Source organism: Balaenoptera borealis, assembly GCF_965194805.1.
Source record: "Balaenoptera borealis genome assembly, chromosome: 1".
Classification (NCBI taxonomy): Eukaryota; Metazoa; Chordata; class Mammalia; order Artiodactyla; family Balaenopteridae; genus Balaenoptera; species Balaenoptera borealis.
The window spans coordinates 69,807,380-69,819,599 of NC_138860.1; positions in this window are offsets into that span (position 1 = coordinate 69,807,380).

Genomic DNA, 12,220 nt, shown 5'->3' on the forward strand with positions numbered 1-12,220 from the left:
ATTGCTGCAGTGCACATTTGACTGCCTGTGTCTTTCCGATTCTGGTAGTCTTAGGTTATAAGCCCAAGAGGTGCCCTGCCGCATCATATGGTAGCTCAATTTTGACCTTTTCAAGCAGCTCCATTCAGTTTGCGTTAGTGCTGTTACCACTTTACATCCCACCAGCAGCTAGAAGGTACACAGTTCTCTAAAACCCCTTCAGCATTTATAGTTTGTAGACATTTTGCTGATGGAAACGACTGGTGTGAGCTGAAACCTTTTTGAATTTGAATTTGCATGTGTCTAATAATTCATTCTACTGAGCTTTAGGCATGTCCTTTTTTTTCTTTTCCTTTTTTTTTAAAGAGTGAGTAAAACTTCCCTCCTCTTATTGACTTCTTGAAAAATTTCTCATGTGTTGAATATTATTGCCTATTCCCTACCCCAGGGCATTTTTCAGGGCAGGTGTCATTTAGAGCCCTGCAGTCCATGTGACTATTAAGCAACCATTAGCACTGGGTTTAAAGCTGCTGTTGTGGGAAAGAGCCACAAGGCGGCAGCATTATTACGTTCTCATCTCTTGTTACTAGGGCAACAGAATCTTCCTGGAGGTAGTGTTCCGAGGTTGTAAATTAGAGTGGAATGTGCTGGGACAAGCCCCCAGAAGTTTATGTCTCCTTACTTAGGTTTGTTTTTTAAATTTAATTTCTATTTCTTATCTGAGTAAATTTGATTAGAGTGTTTTGATTGTCTGGCTGTACAGAATCTGCTCAATGATTCCTACATATGTCTGTTCATCTTCGCATTCTGTTACCATGAATGTGATTACAGAATGTATATTTTAAAGGTATTGGTGATTATATAATTCATACAGTTTATCTGTTATATGTTTTTATACACTTAACATACATTAGTATATGTATGTTAACCCCATAGTCCTAGTTTACCCATCCTCCCACCTTTCATTTTGTCTAACCATTAGTTTATTTCATAAGTCTGTGAGTGTCTTTTTCTGTGGAAATATGTTCATTGGTAGCTATCTTAGGATAACATGTATAAATGTTATCATAGGATATTTGTCGTACCCTTTTGAGTTACTTAACCTTATATGATTATTTCTAGGCTCAACTGTAGTCCTGAAAACGGCATTGTTCATTTTTTTCCCGAGGCTACTATTCTATTTGGTACGTATACCACTTCTTCTTTGTCCATTCATCTGTTTATGAACCTTTTTTCTGCTTCCATGTCTTGGCTATTTCAATATTGTGCAGTGCTCATTTGCCTGCCTGTGTCTTTCCGATTCAGGTGGTCTTAGGTTATAGGCCCAAAAGGTGACCTGCCGCATCATATGGTAGCCCAATTTTTACCTTTTCAAGCAGCTCCATTCAGTTTGCGTTAGTGCTGTTACCACTTTACATCCCAGCAGCAGATAGAAGGTATACATTTCTCTAAAACCCCTTCAGCATTTATAGTTTGTAGACTTTTTGCTGATGTCCATTTGACTGGTGTGAGCTGAAACCTTTTTGGAGGTTGGATACGCATGTGGCGAATAATTCCTTATACTGATCTTTAGGCATATCCTTTTTCTTCTTTTCCTTTTTTTGTTAAAGTGTGAGTACAACTTCCCTCTTCATATTCACTTTTTGAAAAATTTCTCATGTGTTGAATTTTCTTGCGTATTCCCTACCCCAGGGCATTTTTTGAGGGCAGGTGTCATTTAGACCCCTGCAGTCGTTTTGACTATTAAGCAACCATTAGCACTGGGTTTAAAGCTGCTGTTGTGGGAAACAGCCACAAGGCGGCAGCATTATTATGTTCTCAACTCTTGTTACTATGGCAACAGAGTCTTCCTGGAGGTAGTGTTCCGAGGTTGTAAATTAGAGTGGAATGTGCTGGGACAAGCCTCCAGAAGTTTATGTCTCCTTACTTATGTTTGTTTTTTAAATTTAATTTCTATTTCTTATCGGAGTAAATTTGATTTTAGTGTTTTGATTGCCTGGCTGTACAGAATCTGCTCAATGATTCATACATATGTCTGTTCATCCTCGGGTCCTGTTACCATGTATGTGATTACAAAATGTATATTTTAAAGGTATTGGTGATTATATAATTCATACAGTTTATCTGTTATATGTTTTTATACACTTAACATACATTAGTATATGTATGTTAACCCCATAGTCCTAGTTAACCCATCCTCCCACCTTTCATTTTGGCTAACCATTAGTTTATTTGATAAGTCTGTGAGTGTCTTTTTCTGTGGAAATATGTTCATTGGTAGCAATCTTAGGATAACATGTATAAATGTTATCATAGGATATTTGTCGTACCCTTTTGAGTTACTTAACGTTATATGATTATTTCTAGGCTCAACTGTAGTCCTGAAAACGGCATTGTTCATTTTTTTCCCGAGGCTACTATTCTATTTGGTACGTATACCACTTCTTCTTTGTCCATTCATCTGTTTATGAACCTTTTTTCTGCTTCCATGTCTTGGCTATTTCAATATTGCTGCAGTGCTCATTTGCCTGCCTGTGTCTTTCCGATTCAGGTGGTCTTAGGTTATAGGCCCAAAAGGTGACCTGCCGCATCATATGGTAGCTCAATTTTTATCTTTTCAAGCAGCTCCATTCAGTTTGTGTTAGTGCTGTTACCACTTTACATCCCACCAGCAGCTAGAAGGTACACAGTTCTCTAAAACCCCTTCAGCATTTATAGTTTGTAGACATTTTGCTGATGGAAACGATTGGTGTGAGCTAAAACCTTTTTCCATTTGAATTTGCATGTGTCTAATAATTCATTCTACTGAGGTTTAGGCATGTCCTTTTTTTTCTTTTCCTTTTTTTTTAAAGAGTGAGTACAACTTCCCTCCTCTTATTGATTTCTTGAAAAATTTCTCATGTGTTGAATATTCTTGCCTATTCCTTACCCCAGGGCATTTTTCAGGGCAGGTGTCATTTAGAGCCCTGCAGTCCATGTGATTATTAAGCAACCATTAGCACTGGGTTTAAAGCTGCTGTTGTGGGAAAGAGCCACAAGGCGGCAGCATTATTACGTTCTCATCTCTTGTTACTAGGGCAACAGAATCTTCCTGGAGGTAGTGTTCCGAGGTTGTAAATTAGAGTGGAATGTGCTGGGACAAGCCCCCAGAAGTTTATGTCTCCTTACTTAGGTTTGTTTTTTAAATTTAATTTCTATTTCTTATCGGAGTAAATTTGATTAGAGTGTTTTGATTGTCTGGCTGTACAGAAACTGCTCAATGATTCCTACATATGTCTGTTCATCTTCGGATTCTGTTACCATGTATGTGATTACAGAATGTATATTTTAAAGGTATTGGTGATTATATAATTCATACAGTTTATCTGTTATATGTTTTTATACACTTAACATACATTAGTATATGTATGTTAACCCCATAGTCCTAATTTACCCGTCCTCCCACCTTTCATTTTGGCTAACAATTAGTTTATTTCATAACTCTGTGAGTGTCTTTTTCTGTGGAAATATGTTCATTGGTAGCAATCTTAGGATAACATGTATAAATGATATCATAGGATAATTGTCATACCCTTTTGACTTACTTAACCTTATATGATTATTTCTAGGCTCTACTGTAGTCCTGAAAACGGCATTGTTCATTTTTTCCCCGAGGCTACTATTCCATTCTGTCCATATACCACTTCTTCTCTGTCCATTCATCTGTTTATGGACATTTTTTTTGCTTCCATGTCTTTGCTATTTCAATATTGCTGCAGTGCACATTTGACTGCCTGTGTCTTTCCGATTCTGGTAGTCTTAGGTTATAAGCCCAAGAGGTGCCCTGCCGCATCATATGGTAGCTCAATTTTTACCTTTTCAAGCAGCTCCATTCAGTTTGCGTTAGTGCTGTTACCACTTTACATCCCACCAGCAGCTAGAAGGTACACAGTTCTCTAAAACCCCTTCAGCATTTATAGTTTATAGACATTTTGCTGATGGAAATGACTGGTGTGAGCTGAAACCTTTTTGAATTTGAATTTGCATGTGTCTAATAATTCATTCTACTGAGCTTTAGGCATGTCCTTTTTTTTCTTTTCCTTTTTTTTTAAAGAGTGAGTACAACTTCCCTCCTCTTATTGACTTCTTGAAAAATTTCTCATGTGTTGAATTTTCTTGCCTATTCCCTACCCCAGGGCATTTTTCAGGGCAGGTGTCATTTAGAGCCCTGCAGTCCTTGTGACTATTAAGCAACCATTAGCACTGGGTTTAATGTTGCTGTTGTGGGAAACAGCCACAAGGCGGCAGCATTATTACGTTCTCATCTCTTGTTACTAGGGCAACAGAATCTTCCTGGAAGTAGTGTTCCGTGGTTGTAAATTAGAGTGGAATGTGCTGGGACGAGCCCCCAGAAGTTTATGTCTCCTTACTTATGTTTGTTTATTAAATTTAATTCTATTTCTTTTTGGAGTAAATTTGATTAGAGTTTTTTGATTGTCTGGCTGTACAGAATCTGCTCAATGATTCCTACATATGTCTGTTCATCTTCGGATTCTGTTACCATGTATGTGAATACAGAATGTATATTTTACAGGTATTGGTGATTATATAATTCATATAGTTTATCTGTTATATGTTTATATGCATGTAACATACATTAGTATATTTATGTTAATCCCATAGTCCTAATTTACCCATCCTCCCACCTTTCATTTTGGCTAACCATTAGTTTATTTCATAAGTCTGTGAGTGTCTTTTTCTGTGGAAATATGTTCATTGGTAGCAATCTTAGGATAACATGTATAAATGATATCATAGGATATTTGTCATACCCTTTTGACTTACTTAACCTTATATTATTATTTCTAGGCTCTACTGTAGTCCTGAAAACGGCATTGTTCATTTTTTCCCCGAGGCTACTATTCCATTCTGTCCATATACCACTTCTTCTCTGTCCATTCATCTGTTTATGGACCTTTTTTTGCTTCCATGTCTTGGCTATTTCAGTATTGCTGCAGTGCACATTTGACTGCCTGTGTCTTTCCGATTCTGGTGGTCTTAGGTTATAAGCCCGAGAGGTGCCCTGCCGCATCATATGGTAGCTCAATTTCTACCTTTTCAAGCGGCTCCATTCAGTTTGCGTTAGTGCTGTTACCACTTTACATCCCAGCAGCAGATAGAAGGTACACATTTCTCTAAAACACCTTCAGCATTTATAGTTTGTAGACTTTTGCTGATGGCCATTTGACTGTTGTGAGCTGAAACCTTTATGGAGGTTGGATACGCATGTGGCGAATAATTCCTTATACTGATCTTTAGGCATATCCTTTTTCTTCTTTTCCTTTTTTTGTTAAAGTGTGAGTACAACTTCCCTCTTCATATTCACTTTTTGAAAAATTTCTCATGTGTTGAATTTTCTTGCCTATTCCCTACCCAAGGGCACTTTTTGAGGGCAGGTGTCATTTAGACCCCTGCAGTCGTTGTGACTATTAAGCAACCATTAGCACTGGGTTTAAAGCTGCTGTTGTGGGAAACAGCCACAAGGCGGCAGCATTATTACGTTCTCAACTCTTGTTACTAGGGCAACAGAATCTTCCTGGAGGTAGTGTTCTGAGGTTGTAAATTAGAGTGGAATGTGCTGGGACAAGCCCCCAGAAGTTTATGTCTCCTTACTTATGTTTGTTTTTTAAATTTCATTTCTATTTCTTATCAGCGTAAATTTGATTAGAGTGTTTTGATTGCCTGGCTGTACAGGATCTGCTCAATGATTCATACATATGTCTGTTCATCTTCGGGTCCTGTTACCATGTATGTGATTACAAAATGTATATTTTAAAGGTATTGGTGATTATATAATTCATACAGTTTATCTGTTATATGTTGTTATACACTTAACATACATTAGTATATGTATGTTAACCCCATAGTCCTAATTTACCCATCCTCCCACCTTTCATTTTGCTAACCATTAGTTTATTTCATAAGTCTGTGAGTGTCTTTTTCTGTGGAAATATGTTCATTGGTAGCAATCTTAGGATAACATGTATAAATATTATCATAGGATCTTTGTCGTACCCTTTTGAGTTAGTTAACCTTATATGATTATTTCTAGGCTCAACTGTAGTCCTGAAAACGGCGTTGTTCATTTTTTTCCCCAGGCTACTATTCTATTTGGTACGTATACTACTTCTTCTTTGTCCATTCATCTGTTTATGAACCTTTTTTCTGCTTCCATGTCTTGGCTATTTCAATATTGCTGCAGTGCTCATTTGCCTGCCTGTGTCTTTCCGATTCAGGTGGTCTTAGGTTATAGGCCCAAAGGGTGACCTGCTGCATCATATGGTAGCTCAATTTTTACCTTGTCAAGAAGCTCCATTCAGTTTGCGTTAGTGCTGTTACCACTTTACATCCCACCAGCAGCTAGAAGGTACACAGTTCTCTAAAACCCCTTCAGCATTTATAGTTTATAGACATTTTGCTGATGGAAATGACTGGTGTGAGCTGAAACCTTTTTGAATTTGAATTTGCATGTGTCTAATAATTCCTTATACTGAGCTTTAGGCATGTCCTTTTTTTTCTTTTCCTTTTTTTTAAAGAGTGAGTACAACTTCCCTCCTCTTATTGACTTCTTGAAAAATTTCTCATGTGTTGAATTATCTTGCCTATTCCCTGCCCCAGGGCATTTTTCAGGGCAGGTGTCATTTAGAGCCCTGCAGTCCTTGTGACTATTAAGCAACTATTAGTACTGGGTTTAAAGCTGCTGTTGTGGGAAACAGCCACAAGGCCGCAGCATTATTACGTTCTCAACTCTTGTTACTACGGCAACAGAGTCTTCCTGGAGGTAGTGTTCCGAGGTTGTAAATTAGAGTGGAATGTGCTGGGACAAGCCCCCAGAAGTTTATGTCTCCTTACTTAGGTTTGTTTTTTAAATTTAATTTCTATTTCTTATCAGAGTAAATTTGATTAGAGTGTTTTGATTGCCTGGCTGTACAGAATCTGCTCAATGATTCCTACATATGTCTGTTCATCTTCGGGTCCTGTTACCATGTATGTGATTACAAAATGTATATTTTAAAGGTATTGGTGATTATATAATTCATACAGTTTATCTGTTATATGTTTTTATACACTTAACATACATTAGTATATGTATGTTAACCCCATAGTCCTAATTTACCCATCCTCCCACCTTTCATTTTGGCTAACCATTAGTTTATTTGATAAGTCTGTGAGTGTCTTTTTCTGTGGAAATATGTTCATTGGTAGCAATCTTAGGATAACATGTATAAATGATATCATAGGATATTTGTCGTACCCTTTTGAGTTACTTAACCTTATATGATTATTTCTAGGCTCAACTGTAGTCCTGAAAACGGCATTGTTCATTTTTTTCCCGAGGCTACTATTCTATTTGGTACGTATACCACTTCTTCTTTGTCCATTCATCTGTTTATGAACCTTTTTTCTGCTTCCATGTCTTGGCTATTTCAATATTGCTGCAGTGCTCATTTGCCTGCCTGTGTCTTTCCGATTCAGGTGGTCTTAGGTTATAGGCCCAAAAGGTGACCTGCCGCATCATATGGTAGCTCAATTTTTATCTTTTCAAGCAGCTCCATTCAGTTTGCGTTAGTGCTGTTACCACTTTACATCCCTCCGGCAGCTAGAAGGTACACAGTTCTCTAAAACCCCTTCAGCATTTATAGTTTGTAGACATTTTGCTGATGGAAACGACTGGTGTGAGCTGAAACCTTTTTGAATTTGAATTTGCATGTGTCTAATAATTCATTCTACTGAGCTTTAGGCATGTCCTTTTTTTTCTTTTCCTTTTTTTTTAAAGAGTGAGTACAACTTCCCTCCTCTTATTGACTTCTTGAAAAATTTCTCATGTGTTGAATATTCTTGCCTATTCCCTACCCCAGGGCATTTTTCAGGGCAGGTGTCATTTAGAGCCCTGCAGTCCATGTGACTATTAAGCAACCATTAGCACTGGGTTTAAAGCTGCTGTTGTGGGAAACAGCCACAAGGCGGCAGCATTATTACGTTCTCAACTCTTGTTACTAGGGCAACAGAATCTTCCTGGAGGTAGTGTTCTGAGGTTGTAAATTAGAGTGGAATGTGCTGGGACAAGCCCCCAGAAGTTTATGTCTCCTTACTTATGTTTGTTTTTTAAATTTCATTTCTATTTCTTATCAGCGTAAATTTGATTAGAGTGTTTTGATTGCCTGGCTGTACAGGATCTGCTCAATGATTCATACATATGTCTGTTCATCTTCGGGTCCTGTTACCATGTATGTGATTACAAAATGTATATTTTAAAGGTATTGGTGATTATATAATTCATACAGTTTATATGTTATATGTTGTTATACACTTAACATACATTAGTATATGTATGTTAACCCCATAGTCCTAATTTACCCATCCTCCCACCTTTCATTTTGCTAACCATTAGTTTATTTCATAAGTCTGTGAGTGTCTTTTTCTGTGGAAATATGTTCATTGGTAGCAATCTTAGGATAACATGTATAAATATTATCATAGGATCTTTGTCGTACCCTTTTGAGTTAGTTAACCTTATATGATTATTTCTAGGCTCAACTGTAGTCCTGAAAACGGCGTTGTTCATTTTTTTCCCCAGGCTACTATTCTATTTGGTACGTATACTACTTCTTCTTTGTCCATTCATCTGTTTATGAACCTTTTTTCTGCTTCCATGTCTTGGCTATTTCAATATTGCTGCAGTGCTCATTTGCCTGCCTGTGTCTTTCCGATTCAGGTGGTCTTAGGTTATAGGCCCAAAGGGTGACCTGCTGCATCATATGGTAGCTCAATTTTTACCTTGTCAAGAAGCTCCATTCAGTTTGCGTTAGTGCTGTTACCACTTTACATCCCACCAGCAGCTAGAAGGTACACAGTTCTCTAAAACCCCTTCAGCATTTATAGTTTATAGACATTTTGCTGATGGAAATGACTGGTGTGAGCTGAAACCTTTTTGAATTTGAATTTGCATGTGTCTAATAATTCCTTATACTGAGCTTTAGGCATGTCCTTTTTTTTCTTTTCCTTTTTTTTAAAGAGTGAGTACAACTTCCCTCCTCTTATTGACTTCTTGAAAAATTTCTCATGTGTTGAATTTTCTTGCCTATTCCCTACCCCAGGGCATTTTTCAGGGCAGGTGTCATTTAGAGCCCTGCAGTCCTTGTGACTATTAAGCAACTATTAGTACTGGGTTTAAAGCTGCTGTTGTGGGAAACAGCCACAAGGCCGCAGCATTATTACGTTCTCAACTCTTGTTACTACGGCAACAGAGTCTTCCTGGAGGTAGTGTTCCGAGGTTGTAAATTAGAGTGGAATGTGCTGGGACAAGCCCCCAGAAGTTTATGTCTCCTTACTTAGGTTTGTTTTTTAAATTTAATTTCTATTTCTTATCAGAGTAAATTTGATTAGAGTGTTTTGATTGCCTGGCTGTACAGAATCTGCTCAATGATTCCTACATATGTCTGTTCATCTTCGGGTCCTGTTACCATGTATGTGATTACAAAATGTATATTTTAAAGGTATTGGTGATTATATAATTCATACAGTTTATCTGTTATATGTTTTTATACACTTAACATACATTAGTATATGTATGTTAACCCCATAGTCCTAATTTACCCATCCTCCCACCTTTCATTTTGGCTAACCATTAGTTTATTTGATAAGTCTGTGAGTGTCTTTTTCTGTGGAAATATGTTCATTGGTAGCAATCTTAGGATAACATGTATAAATGTTTTCAGAGGATATTTGTCGTACCCTTTTGAATTACTTAACCTTATATGATTATTTCTAGGCTCAACTGTAGTCCTGAAAACGGCATTGTTCATTTTTTTCCCGAGGCTACTATTCTATTTGGTACGTATACCACTTCTTCTTTGTCCATTCATCTGTTTATGAACCTTTTTTCTGCTTCCATGTCTTGGCTATTTCAATATTGCTGCAGTGCTCATTTGCCTGCCTGTGTCTTTCCGATTCAGGTGGTCTTAGGTTATAGGCCCAAAAGGTGACCTGCCGCATCATATGGTAGCTCAATTTTTATCTTTTCAAGCAGCTCCATTCAGTTTGCGTTAGTGCTGTTACCACTTTACATCCCACCGGCAGCTAGAAGGTACACAGTTCTCTAAAACCCCTTCAGCATTTATAGTTTGTAGACATTTTGCTGATGGAAACGACTGGTGTGAGCTGAAACCTTTTTGAATTTGAATTTGCATGTGTCTAATAATTCATTCTACTGAGCTTTAGGCATGTCCTTTTTTTTCTTTTCCTTTTTTTTAAAGAGTGAGTACAACTTCCCTCCTCTTATTGACTTCTTGAAAAATTTCTCATGTGTTGAATATTCTTGCCTATTCCCTACCCCAGGGCATTTTTCAGGGCAGGTGTCATTTAGAGCCCTGCAGTCCATGTGACTATTAAGCAACCATTAGCACTGGGTTTAAAGCTGCTGTTGTGGGAAAGAGCCACAAGGCGGCAGCATTATTACGTTCTCATCTCTTGTTACTAGGGCAACAGAATCTTCCTGGAGGTAGTGTTCCGAGGTTGTAAATTAGAGTGGAATGTGCTGGGACAAGCCCCCAGAAGTTTATGTCTCCTTACTTAGGTTTGTTTTTTAAATTTAATTTCTATTTCTTATCGGAGTAAATTTGATTAGAGTGTTTTGATTGTCTGGCTGTACAGAAACTGCTCAATGATTCCTACATATGTCTGTTCATCTTCGGATTCTGTTACCATGTATGTGATTACAGAATGTATATTTTAAAGGTATTGGTGATTATATAATTCATACAGTTTATCTGTTATATGTTTTTATACACTTAACATACATTAGTATATGTATGTTAACCCCATAGTCCTAGTTTACCCATCCTCCCACCTTTCATTTTGTCTAATCATTAGTTTATTTCATAAGTCTGTGAGTGTCTTTTTCTGTGGAAATATGTTCATTGGTAGCTATCTTAGGATAACATGTATAAATGTTATCATAGGATATTTGTCGTACCCTTTTGAGTTACTTAACCTTATATGATTATTTCTAGGTTCAACTGTAGTCCTGAAAACGGCATTGTTCATTTTTTTCCCGAGGCTACTATTCTATTTGGTACGTATACCACTTCTTCTTTGTCCATTCATCTGTTTATGGACATTTTTTTTGCTTCCATGTGTTTGATATTTCCATATTGCTGCAGTGCACATTTGACTGCCTGTGTCTTTCCGATTCTGGTAGTCTTAGGTTATAAGCCGAAGAGGTGCCCTGCCGCATCATATGGTAGCTCAATTTTTACCTTTTCAAGCAGCTCCATTCAGTTTGCATTAGTGCTGTTATCACTTTTCATCCCAGCAGCAGATAGAAGGTATACATTTCTCTAAAACCCCTTCAGCATTTATAGTTTGTAGACTTTTTGCTGATGGCCATTTGACTGGTGTGAGCTGAAACCTTTTTGGAGGTTGGATACGCATGTGGCGAATAATTACTTATACTGATCTTTAGGCATATCCTTTTTCTTCTTTTCCTTTTTTAGTTAAAGTGTGAGTACAACTTCCCTCTTCATATTCACTTTTTGAAAAATTTCTCATGTGTTGAATTTTCTTGCGTATTCCCTACCCCAGGGCATTTTTTGAGGGCAGGTGTCATTTAGACCCCTGCAGTCGTTTTGACTATTAAGCAACCATTAGCACTGGGTTTAAAGCTGCTGTTGTGGGAAACAGCCACAAGGCGGCAGCATTATTACGTTCTCAACTCTTGTTACTATGGCAACAGAGTCTTCCTGGAGGTAGTGTTCCGAGGTTGTAAATTAGAGTGGAATGTGCTGGGACAAGCCTCCAGAAGTTTATGTCTCCTTACTTATGTTTGTTTCTTAAATTTAATTTCTATTTCTTATCGGAGTAAATTTGATTTTAGTGTTTTGATTGCCTGGCTGTACAGAATCTGCTCAATGATTCATACATATGTCTGTTCATCCTCGGGTCCTGTTACCATGTATGTGATTACAAAATGTATATTTTAAAGGTATTGGTGATTATATAATTCATACAGTTTATCTGTTATATGTTTTTATACACTTAACATACATTAGTATATGTATGTTAACCCCATAGTCCTAGTTAACCCATCCTCCCACCTTTCATTTTGGCTAACCATTAGTTTATTTCATAAGTCTGTGAGTGTCTTTTTCTGTGGAAATATGTTCATTGGTAGCAATCTTAGGATAACATGTATAAATGATAT